Source organism: Oncorhynchus tshawytscha, linkage group LG14, assembly GCF_018296145.1.
Source record: "Oncorhynchus tshawytscha isolate Ot180627B linkage group LG14, Otsh_v2.0, whole genome shotgun sequence".
Classification (NCBI taxonomy): domain Eukaryota; kingdom Metazoa; phylum Chordata; class Actinopteri; order Salmoniformes; family Salmonidae; genus Oncorhynchus; species Oncorhynchus tshawytscha.
The window spans coordinates 4,381,045-4,393,067 of record NC_056442.1 but is presented as its reverse complement, the minus strand read 5'-3'; the positions used below and the strand labels follow the sequence as shown (position 1 = coordinate 4,393,067).

Here is a 12,023-nt window from a genome sequence, read left to right as displayed (position 1 = left end):
ATAGCCCCACAGCTGTACACACACACCCACACACAGTTCAATAACACAACAACACAACACAAAAGCACATCACACACTGCCTATAAGTAAACATTTACACACATACAAACATCTTCTTTAGGCTGGCCTACTGCGAGAAGAATATAGCCTGCCCTAATCTCTGAGTTTTGATTTATCGATAGTCACTGACAGCTCAATATGAATATCGAATGGTTTAATGTGTGTACGTGTGTATGCGTGCGTGCGTGTCACTCCATACAAATTCCCGCCACCGTTTGCTCACGGGAACCCCCCGCACGCTGCTCATTCTCTCCAGGAGCTGTCACCCTCTCTCCCCCTCACTGACATACAATACCACACACACACACACACACACACACACACACACACACACACACGGAGCAGCTCGAGCCACAGTGGAGACGCTGCTGACGCTCAGCTCGCTCCACCAACAACACCAAGTCACGTTCTGTTCTTCTCTGGCGGAACCGGAGAGCGAAAGCCCTTTAGGATTATATCTATCGCGTATGATATGTGGAGCTGAACGACCGGTCGTGACGGAGGAGGCGAGGGGAAATATTTTAAAAAAGAGCGAAAGGGAGAAAAGAAAAGGTAGGATACGGTTTGCGTTATATCTGATTTACGATTTTTTTTTCGGTACGAGCGGAGTTTTTCTGATCGCAATGTGTGAGAACCGCGAGAGGCTATTCAAGTGTTTGTGTGTGTTTTGCAAGTTTTTGTTGATAGTTGAGTCGAGTCGCAGTGTTGGTTGTAGGCTAGGATACTTCCATTGGCTGTAAAGGCTACTCATGAAAAGCCACTGGAGTTGGTGTGTGGGTGTGAGTGTGAGTGTACTCTGATAGTACTGGATCATTGGTTTGCGTTGGGATGAGCGGGGGATTACCTCTACTAAACTAAAACGTTTTGAAACGGATTTCTACCTGAACTTGTCCAATAATGACATACATGCTCGTTTCTGTTCTAATCTGCATGACAGTAGACTATATCTCGTTCTCTACTGAATGTAGCAAAGGTGCCCATTTGTTGCCCCTGAATATACAGGCAGAAGTTGAATATCTGAGCTGTTGCTTATATTTTGCCATGTTAGACTATTTTGTAACACAGTTGGTAGGACACCTAGCCACCTACATAAGGATCCCATAACACCTTGATAACCATACATAAGCACATCATCATTTAATAACGAGTTTGTTGACATTGACACTGCTTATGAATGTGTTATGGGTTATACATGTGTTATGTAGTTGTAGGTAGCCTTCAAATAATGTGCCACAGACAGAGAATATCCCTCCCATCTTTCCCTAGAGGCCCTCTCTCAACACAGACCTGGGGGGTTTCATCCTGCACTCCTAATCAGGGTTTCAGACCTTGGACACCAGGTGAGTGGACACCCAAGTGTCCGCCCTGAGATTGGAAGGTTGGGGGTTCGATTCCCAGTCGAGTCATACCAAAGACTCTAAAAATGGGACCCAATGCCTCTTTGCTTGGCAGTCAGCATGAACCAAGGAGATGGGGGTTGAGCCTGGGGCTGGAGATCGTAAACCTTGGGGGTTGAACTAGTCTCGCGTGGCCAGCCTTCCAAAACCCTGTCTAGTTAGAAGCCTGTTTCTGAGGTTTAGGGGGAGACAAGCGATACAGTGGCGTCCTGTCCAGGGGGTGTTGATCAAGCTGCCTACACAATAGGAGAGAGGCTCCTGCTGTTCCGGCTCAGACAAGGCTTCCTACTTAGACAGAATGTACCAGATAGAAATGTAATGAATAGATCTGACATCATGCCTTATGTAATGGAGGTGCTGCTCTGTCACCCTGTGATATATCCTGTTAGTTCCTGGGGGGCGGAGTCAGTCACAGGGTCTCCCCTCTGGAATTCTCCCAGAATAAACCTTGAACACACACACACACACACACACATACACTTTGTGTTATCTAGATTTTGCTGTATAGTTCGGTGAATGGACGTGGCTTTGGCGTGTTTGTGTGTGTGTGTTTGCATGCGTTCTCGCGTATGTGTGTGTGTGAAGCAGAGATCTGGTAAAGCCGTAACCCGACCCTGGCTGGACAGACTGACGCTTGGACAGCCACAGAGACCACTCTGGCAGGGCTGTGGTGTGTGTGCAACTCAAACACACACACACACACAGTCAGGCAGACCACAGAGGCAGGGGAGGAGACTGGGGATGTATTGCTGTGGGAGAATGGCTATTCAGATCATCTGAAATACAAATCCTGTTATATACCAGTACTATAAGATTTATGATGTGATGTAACGTTCACACTATATTGTCCACCCTTATCCCTTATCCCACTCTGGCCTTGTGGTGTATTAGAGAGTGTGTTCTGTTGGTGAGAGAGTGTGTTCTGTTGGTGAGAGAGTGTGTTCTGTTGGTGAGAGAGTGTGTTCTGTTGGTGAGAGAGTGTGTTCTGTTGGTGAGAGAGTGTGTTCTGTTGGTGAGAGAGTGTGTTCTGTTGGTGAGAGAGTGTGTTCTGTTGGTGAGAGAGTGTGTTCTGTTGGTGAGAGAGTGTGTTCTGTTGGTGAGAGAGTGTGTGTGTTTTGGAAATGTACTTGTTAGGATCCAGATTTCTCACAGTCCTTTATATATACGTGCGTCTTCTCACAGACAGTTGTTGCTGTGGGCAGTGTGTATCTATGTGTATCTATGTGTATCTATTTGTGTCTGTGTGTATCTATGTGTGTCTGTGTGTGTCTATGTGTATCTATGTGTATCTATGTGTATCTATGTGTATCTATGTGTGTCTGTGTGTGTCTGTGTGTATCTATGTGTATCTATGTGTATCTATGTGTATCTATGTGTGTCTGTGTGTATCTATGTGTATCTGTGTGTCTATGTGTGTCTGTATGTATCTATGTGTGTCTGTGTGTATCTATGTGTGTCTGTGTGTGTCTATGTGTATCTGTGTGTGTCTGTGTGTATCTATGTGTGTCTGTGTGTATCTATGTGTGTCTGTGTGTATATATGTGTGTCTGTGTGTATCTGTGTGTGTCTGTGTGTATCTATGTGTGTCTGTGTGTGTCTATGTGTGTCTGTGTATATCTATGTGTGTCTATGTGTGTCTGTGTGTATCTATGTGTGTCTGTGTGTGTGTGTGTGTCTGTGTGTGTCTGTGTGTGTCTATGTGTGTCTATGTGTATCTATGTGTGTCTGTGTGTATCTATGTGTGTCTGTGTGTATCTGTATGTATCTATGTGTGTCTGTGTGTGTGTCTATGTGTGTCTGTGTGTGTGTCTATGTGTGTCTGTGTGTGTCTGTGTGTATCTATGTGTGTCTATGTGTGTCTGTGTGTATCTATGTGTGTCTGTGTGTCTGTGTGTGTGTCTGTGTGTGTCTGTGTGTGTCTATGTGTGTCTATGTGTATCTATGTGTGTCTGTGTGTATCTATGTGTGTCTGTGTGTGTCTATGTGTGTCTGTGTGTATCTATGTGTGTCTGTGTGTGTCTATGTGTGTGTGTGTGTGTCTATGTGTGTGTGTGTGTCTATGTGTGTCTGTATGTGTGTCTGTGTGTGTCTGTGTGTGTCTGTGTGTATCTGTGTGTGTCTGTGTGTATCTATGTGTATCTGTGTGTGTCTGTGTGTATCTATGTGTGTCTATGTGTATCTATGTGTGTCTGTGTGTATCTATGTGTGTCTATGTGTGTCTGTGTGTATCTATGTGTATCTATGTGTGTCTGTGTGTATCTATGTGTATCTATGTGTATCTATGTGTGTCTGTGTGTATCTATGTGTATCTGTGTGTATCTATGTGTATCTATGTGTGTCTGTGTGTATCTATGTGTGTCTATGTGTGTCTGTGTGTATCTATGTGTGTCTGTGTGTCTATGTGTGTCTGTGTGTCTATGTGTGTCTGTGTGTATGTGTGTGTGTCTATGTGTGTCTATGTGTGTCTGTGTGTATCTATGTGTGTCTGTGTGTGTCTATGTGTGTCTGTGTGTATCTATGTGTGTCTATGTGTATCTATGTGTGTCTATGTGTGTGTGTGTATCTATGTGTGTCTGTGTGTATCTATGTGTGTATGTGTGTGTCTATGTGTGTCTGTATGTGTGTCTGTGTGTGTCTATGTGTGTCTGTATGTGTGTCTGTGTGTGTCTATGTGTGTCTGTGTGTATCTATGTGTGTCTGTGTGTGTATCTATGTGTGTCTGTGTGTATCTATGTGTGTCTGTGTGTGTCTATGTGTGTCTGTGTGTATCTATGTGTGTCTATGTGTATCTATGTGTGTCTATGTGTGTCTGTGTGTATCTATGTGTGTCTGTGTGTGTCTATGTGTGTATGTGTGTGTCTATGTGTGTCTGTATGTGTGTCTGTGTGTATCTATGTGTGTCTGTGTGTGTCTATGTGTGTCTGTGTGTGTCTATGTGTGTCTGTGTATCTATGTGTATCTATGTGTGTCTGTGTGTCTATGTGTGTCTGTGTGTGTCTGTGTGTATCTATGTGTGTATGTGTGTGTCTATGTGTGTCTGTGTGTGTCTATGTGTGTCTGTGTGTGTGTCTGTGTGTGTCTATGTGTGTCTGTGTGTATCTATGTGTGTCTGTGTGTATATATGTGTGTCTGTGTGTGTCTATGTGTGTCTGTGTGTATCTATGTGTGTCTGTTTGTGTCTATGTGTGTCTGTGTGTGTGTCTATGTGTGTCTGTGTGTGTGTCTGTGTGTATATGTGTGTGTCTGTGTGTGTCTATGTGTGTCTATGTGTGTCTGTGTGTGTCTGTGTGTGTCTATGTGTGTGTCTATGTGTCTGTGTCTATGTGTGTCTGTGTGTGTGTCTGTGTGTGTCTGTGTGTGTCTGTGTGTGTGTCTGTGTGTGTCTGTGTGTGTCTATGTGTGTCTGTGTGTGTCTATGTGTGTGTATGTGTGTCTATGTGTGTCTATGTGTGTCTGTGTGTGTCTATGTGTGTCTATGTGTGTCTGTGTGTGTCTGTGTGTGTGTGTGTGTCTATGTGTGTCTATGTGTGTCTATGTGTGTCTGTGTGTGTCTGTGTGTGTGTCTGTGTGTGTCTGTGTGTGTGTATGTGTGTCTATGTGTGTCTATGTGTGTCTATGTGTGTCTATGTGTGTCTGTGTGTGTCTGTCTATGTGTGTCTGTGTGTGTCTATGTGTGTCTATGTGTGTCTATGTGTGTCTGTGTGTGTCTATGTGTGTCTATGTGTGTCTGTGTGTGTCTGTGTGTATCTATGTGTGTCTGTGTGTGTCTGTGTGTGTCTATGTGTGTCTGTGTGTGTCTGTGTGTGTGTCTATGTGTGTCTATGTGTGTCTATGTGTGTCTGTGTGTGTCTGTGTGTGTCTGTGTGTGTGTCTATGTGTGTCTATGTGTGTCTATGTGTGTCTGTGTGTGTCTGTGTGTGTCTATGTGTGTCTATGTGTGTCTGTGTGTGTCTGTGTGTGTCTATGTGTGTCTATGTGTGTCTGTGTGTGTGTGTCTGTGTGTGTCTATGTGTGTCTGTGTGTGTCTATGTGTGTCTGTGTGTGTCTATGTGTGTCTATGTGTGTGTCTATGTGTGTCTATGTGTGTCTATGTGTGTCTGTGTGTGTCTATGTGTGTCTGTGTGTGTCTATGTGTGTCTGTGTGTGTCTATGTGTGTCTGTGTGTGTCTGTGTGTGTCTATGTGTGTCTATGTGTGTCTGTGTGTGTCTATGTGTCTATGTGTGTCTGTGTGTGTCTGTGTGTGTCTGTCTATGTGTGTCTGTGTGTGTCTATGTGTGTCTGTGTGTGTCTTTGTGTGTGTCTGTGTGTGTCTGTTTGAGTTGAAGGGTGTCCATTTCAGCCGTAGGTGAAGGAGGACAGCCAGACTGTTTCCATATTGCTGAGACACAAACACACACACTCATGCGTGATTCATAGATTGAGCAGGTCTAACGTTGTGTGAGGGTGTGTGTGTGGTGTAACTGGTGGGAGAACAAGGGAATGTGTATCTATGTCTGTCTGTGTGTATCTATGTGTGTCTGTGTGTGTCTATGTGTGTCTGTGTCTGTCTGTGTGTGTCTGTGTGTATCTATGTGTGTCTGTGTGTATATGTGTATCTATGTGTGTCTGTGTGTGTCTATGTGTGTCTGTGTGTGTCTATGTGTATCTATGTGTGTCTGTGTGTATCTATGTGTGTCTGTGTGTGTCTGTGTGTGTCTATGTGTGTCTGTGTGTGTCTATGTGTGTCTGTGTGTATCTATGTGTGTCTGTGTGTATCTATGTGTGTCTGTGTGTGTCTATGTGTGTCTGTGTGTGTCTATGTGTGTCTGTGTGTGTCTATGTGTGTCTGTGTGTGTCTATGTGTGTCTGTGTGTATCTATGTGTGTCTGTGTGTATCTATGTGTGTCCTATGTGTGTGTGTGTCTATGTGTGTCTATGTGTGTCTGTGTGTGTCTGTGTCTGTCTGTGTGTGTCTGTGTGCATCTATGTGTGTCAATGTGTGTCTGTGTGTATCTATGTGTGTCTGTGTGTGTATCTATGTGTGTCTATGTGTGTCTATGTGTGTCTGTGTGTGTCTATGTGTGTGTATCTATGTGTGTCTGTGTGTATCTATGTGTGTCTGTGTGTGTCTATGTGTCTGTGTCTATGTGTGTCTGTGTGTGTCTATGTGTGTGTGTGTGTGTGTCTATGTGTGTCTGTATGTGTGTCTGTGTGTATGTGTGTCTGTGTGTATCTATGTGTGTCTGTGTGTGTCTATGTGTGTCTGTGTGTGTCTGTGTGTGTCTATGTATGTGTGTGTGTGTGTGTGTGTGTGTGTCTATGTGTGTCTATGTGTGTGTGTGTATGTGTCTGTGTGTGTCTGTGTGTGTCTGTGTGTGTGTGTGTGTCTATGTGTGTGTCTATGTGTGTCTATGTGTGTCTGTGTGTATCTATGTATGTCTATGTGTATCTATGTGTGTCTGTGTGTGTCTATGTGTGTCTATGTCTGTCTGTGTGTGTCTGTGTGCATCTATGTGTGTCTATGTGTGTCTGTGTGTATATATGTGTGTCTGTGTGTATCTATGTGTGTCTGTGTGTGTATCTATGTATGTCTATGTGTATCTATGTGTGTCTGTGTGTGTATCTATGTGTGTCTGTGTGTATCTATGTGTGTCTGTGTGTGTCTATGTGTGTCTGTGTGTATCTATGTGTGTCTGTGTGTGTCTATGTGTGTCTATGTGTGTCTGTGTGTGTCTATGTATGTCTGTGTGTGTCTATGTGTGTCTGTGTATGTGTATGTCTTTGTGTGTCTGTGTGTGTCTGTGTGTGTCTTGTGTGTGTCTGTGTGTGTCTTTGTGTGTCTGTGTCTATGTGTGTCTGTGTGTGTCTATGTGTGTCTGTGTGTGTCTATGTTTGTCTGTGTGTGTCTATGTGTGTCTGTGTATGTGTGTGTTGTGTGTCTATGTGTGTCTTTGTGTGTCTGTGTTTGTCTGTGTGTGTCTATGTGTGTCTGTGTGTGTGTCTGTGTGTGTCTTGTGTGTCTGTGTGTGTCTATGTGTGTCTGTGTCTGTGTGTGTCTTTGTGTGTGTCTGTGTGTGTCTTTGTGTGTGTCTGTGTGTGTCTATGTGTGTCTGTGTATGTGTGTGTCTTTGTGTGTCTATGTGTGTCTGTGTGTGTCTTTGTGTGTGTCTGTGTGTGTCTGTTTGAGTTGATGGGTGTCCATTTCAGTGTCTATGTGAAGGAGGATGTCTGTGACTGTTTCCATATGTGCTGAGACACAAACACATGTGTGTCTCATGTGTGATTCATGATTGTGTGTCTAATGTGTGTGTGAGGGTGTGTGTGTGATGTAATTGGTGGGAGAACATGGGAATGTGTATCTATGTCTGTCTGTGTGTATCTATGTGTGTCTGTGTGTGTCTATGTGTGTCTATGTCTGTGTGTGTGTGTCTATGTGTGTCTGTGTGTATCTATGTGTGTCTATGTGTGTCTGTGTGTGTCTATGTGTGTCTGTGTGTGTCTATGTGTGTCTGTGTGTGTCTATGTGTATCTATGTGTGTCTGTGTGTGTGTCTATGTGTGTCTATCTATGTGTGTCTGTGTGTGTCTATGTGTATCTATGTGTGTCTGTGTGTGTCTATGTGTGTCTGTGTGTATCTATGTGTGTCTATGTGTGTCTATGTGTGTCTGTGTGTATCTATGTGTGTCTATGTGTGTCTATGTGTATGTATGTGTGTCTATGTGTGTGTGTCTATGTGTGTCTATCTATGTGTGTCTGTGTGTGTCTATGTGTATCTATGTGTGTCTGTGTGTGTCTATGTGTGTCTGTGTGTGTCTATGTGTGTCTGTGTCTATGTGTGTCTATGTGTGTCTGTGTGTGTCTATGTGTATCTATGTGTGTCTGTGTGTGTCTATGTGTGTCTATGTATCTATGTGTGTCTATGTGTATCTATGTGTGTCTATGTCTGTCTATGTGTGTCTATGTGTGTCTATGTGTGTCTATGTGTATCTATGTGTGTCTGTGTGTCTGTGTCTGTGTCTGTGTCTGTGTGTGTCTATGTGTGTCTGTGTGTGTCTATGTCTATGTGTGTCTGTGTCTGTGTGTGTCTATGTGTGTCTGTGTATGTGTGTCTTTGTGTGTCTGTGTGTGTCTATGTGTGTGTCTTTGTGTGTGTCTGTGTGTGTCTTTGTGTGTCTGTGTGTCTATGTGTGTCTGTGTGTGTCTATGTGTGTCTGTGTGTGTCTATGTGTGTGTGTCTATGTGTGTCTGTGTGTGTCTGTGTGTGTCTGTGTATGTGTGTGTCTTTGTGTGTCTATGTGTGTCTTTGTGTGTCTATGTTTGTCTGTGTGTGTCTATGTGTGTCTGTGTCTATGTGTGTCTTTGTGTGTCTGTGTGTGTCTATGTGTGTCTGTGTGTGTCTTGTGTGTGTCTGTGTGTGTCTTTGTGTGTGTCTGTGTCTATGTGTGTCTGTGTATGTGTGTGTCTTTGTGTGTCTATGTGTGTCTGTGTGTGTCTTTGTGTGTGTCTGTGTGTGTCTGTTTGAGTTGAAGGGTGTCCATTTCAGCCGTAGGTGAAGGAGGACAGCCAGACTGTTTCCATATTGCTGAGACACAAACACACACACTCATGCGTGATTCATAGATTGAGCAGGTCTAACGTTGTGTGAGGGTGTGTGTGTGGTGTAACTGGTGGGAGAACAAGGGAATGTGTATCTATGTCTGTCTGTGTGTATCTATGTGTGTCTGTGTGTGTCTATGTGTGTCTGTGTGTGTCTATGTGTGTCTGTGTGTGTCTGTGTGTATCTATGTGTGTCTGTGTGTATCTATGTGTGTCTGTGTGTGTCTATGTGTGTCTGTGTGTGTCTATGTGTGTCTATGTGTGTCTGTGTGTGTCTGTGTGTGTATCTATGTGTGTCATGTGTGTGTGTCTATGTGTATCTATGTGTGTCTGTGTCTATGTGTGTCTATGTGTGTCTGTGTGTATCTATGTGTGTCTATGTGTATCTATGTGTGTCTGTGTGTATCTGTGTGTGTCTGTGTGTGTCTATGTGTATCTATGTGTGTCTGTGTGTGTCTGTGTGTGTCTATCTATGTGTGTCTGTGTGTGTCTATGTGTGTGTCTGTGTGTGTCTGTGTGTGTCTATGTGTGTCTGTGTGTGTCTATGTGTGTCTGTCTATGTGTGTCTATGTGTGTCTGTGTGTGTCTATGTGTATCTATGTGTGTCTGTGTGTGTCTATGTGTGTCTGTGTCTATGTGTGTCTGTGTGTCTATGTGTGTCTATGTGTGTCTGTGTGTGTCTATGTGTGTCTGTGTGTGTCTATGTGTATCTATGTGTGTCTGTGTGTGTCTATGTGTGTCTGTGTGTGTCTGTGTGTGTCTGTGTGTATCTATGTGTGTCTGTGTGTATCTATGTGTGTCTGTGTGTATCTATGTGTGTCTGTCTGTGTGTGTGTGTGTGTCTATGTGTGTCTGTCTATGTGTGTCTGTGTGTGTCTGTGTGTATCTATGTGTGTCTGTGTGTGTCTATGTGTGTCTGTGTGTATCTATGTGTGTCTGTCTATGTGTGTCTGTGTGTATCTATGTGTGTCTGTGTGTATCTATGTGTGTCTGTCTATGTGTGTCTATGTGTGTGTCTATGTGTATCTATGTGTGTCTGTGTGTGTCTATGTGTGTCTGTCTATGTGTGTCTGTGTGTGTCTATGTGTGTATCTATGTGTGTCTGTGTGTGTCTATGTGTGTCTGTCTATGTGTGTCTGTGTGTGTCTATGTGTGTCTGTGTGTGTCTATGTGTCTATGTGTGTCTGTCTATGTGTGTCTGTCTATGTGTGTCTATGTGTGTGTCTATGTGTGTCTATGTGTATCTATGTGTGTCTGTCTATGTGTCTGTCTATGTGTGTCTCTATGTGTGTCTGTGTGTGTCTGTCTATGTGTATCTATGTGTGTGTCTATGTGTGTCTATGTGTGTCTGTCTATGTGTGTCTATGTGTGTCTGTGTGTGTCTGTGTGTGTCTATGTGTGTCTGTGTGTGTCTGTCTATGTGTATCTATGTGTGTCTGTCTATGTGTGTCTGTCTATGTGTGTCTATGTGTGTCTGTGTGTGTCTGTGTGTGTCTATGTGTGTCTGTGTGTGTGTGTCTATGTGTATCTATGTGTATCTATGTGTGTCTGTGTGTATCTATGTGTGTATGTGTGTATCTATGTGTATCTGTGTGTGTCTGTGTGTATCTATGTGTGTCTATGTGTGTCTGTGTATATCTATGTGTGTCTATGTGTGTCTGTGTGTATCTATGTGTATCTATGTGTGTCTGTGTGTGTCTGTGTGTATCTATGTGTGTCTGTGTGTATCTATGTGTATCTGTGTGTGTCTGTGTGTGTCTATGTGTGTCTGTGTATCTATGTGTATCTTTGTGTGTCTGTGTGTGTGTCTATGTGTGTCTGTGTGTGTCTGTGTGTATCTATGTGTGTATGTGTGTATCTATGTGTGTCTGTGTGTGTCTATGTGTGTCTGTGTGTCTATGTGTATCTATGTGTGTCTATGTGTGTCTGTGTGTGTCTATGTGTGTCTGTGTGTGTCTATGTGTATCTATGTGTGTCTTTGTGTGTCTATGTGTGTGTTGTGTGTGTGTGTGTCTATGTGTGTCTATGTGTGTCTATGTGTGTCTGTGTGTGTCTATGTGTGTGTGTGTGTGTGTGTGTGTGTGTGTGTGTGTGTGTGTGTCTGTGTCTGTGTGTGTCTATGTGTGTCTATGTGTATCTATGTGTGTCTGTGTGTGTCTATGTGTGTCTATGTCTGTCTGTGTGTGTCTGTGTGCATCTATGTGTGTCTATGTGTGTCTGTGTGTGTCTATGTGTGTCTGTGTGTGTGTGTGTCTGTGTGTGTCTAGGTGTTTCTGTGTGTGTCTATGTGTGTCTGTGTGTGTCTTTGTGTGTGTCTGTGTGTGTCTGTTTGAGTTGAAGGGTGTCCATTTCAGCCGTAGGTGAAGGAGGATAGCCAGACTGTTGCCATATTGCTGAGACACAAACACACACACTCATGCGTGTTTCATAGATTGAGCAGGTCTAACATTGTGTGAGGGTGTGTGTGTGGTGTAACTGGTGGGAGAACAAGGGAACGCGGACACACACCCTTCAGTTCAAGTCAGGGCAGCTCTGAGGAGTTAAGTCCTTCTCTGTATTTTTGTGTGGGTGTGTGTGTGTGTGTGAGTGTGGGTGTGGGTGTGTGCGTGAGAGAGAGAGAGAGAGAGAGAGACTACCTGTGATAAGAGTTCTCCTGTCTGGTCTTTCCCCTGCAATCAACCTGTGGTTCTGGACTGGCCTACGCCCCTGAACACACTCACACACACTCTGGCCTACACCCCTGAACACACTCACACACACTCTGGCCTACGCCCCTGAACACACTCACACACCCTCTGGCTTACGCCCCTGAACACACTCACATACACTCTGGCCTACGCCCTGAACACACTCACATACACTCTGGCCTACGCCCTGAACACACTCACATACACTCTGGCCTACGCCCTGAACACACTCACTCTGGCCTACGCCCTGAACACACTCACATACACTCTGGCCTAGGCCCCTGAACACACTCACATACACTC

General features: G+C 44.1%; 1 protein-coding gene across 1 annotated transcript in view; it reads left to right on the top strand.

Annotated features, from left to right (window-relative positions):
- The first annotated feature begins 366 nt into the window (after positions 1 to 366).
- LOC121839240 (serine/threonine-protein phosphatase 2A regulatory subunit B'' subunit alpha-like) overlaps positions 367 to 12,023 on the top strand; it is a 33,895-nt gene continuing 22,238 nt past the window's right edge. The window contains exon 1 of the mRNA XM_042296871.1: positions 367 to 612. The gene's annotated coding sequence lies outside the window, so the exon portion shown is untranslated. The remainder of the gene's footprint in view (positions 613 to 12,023) is intronic.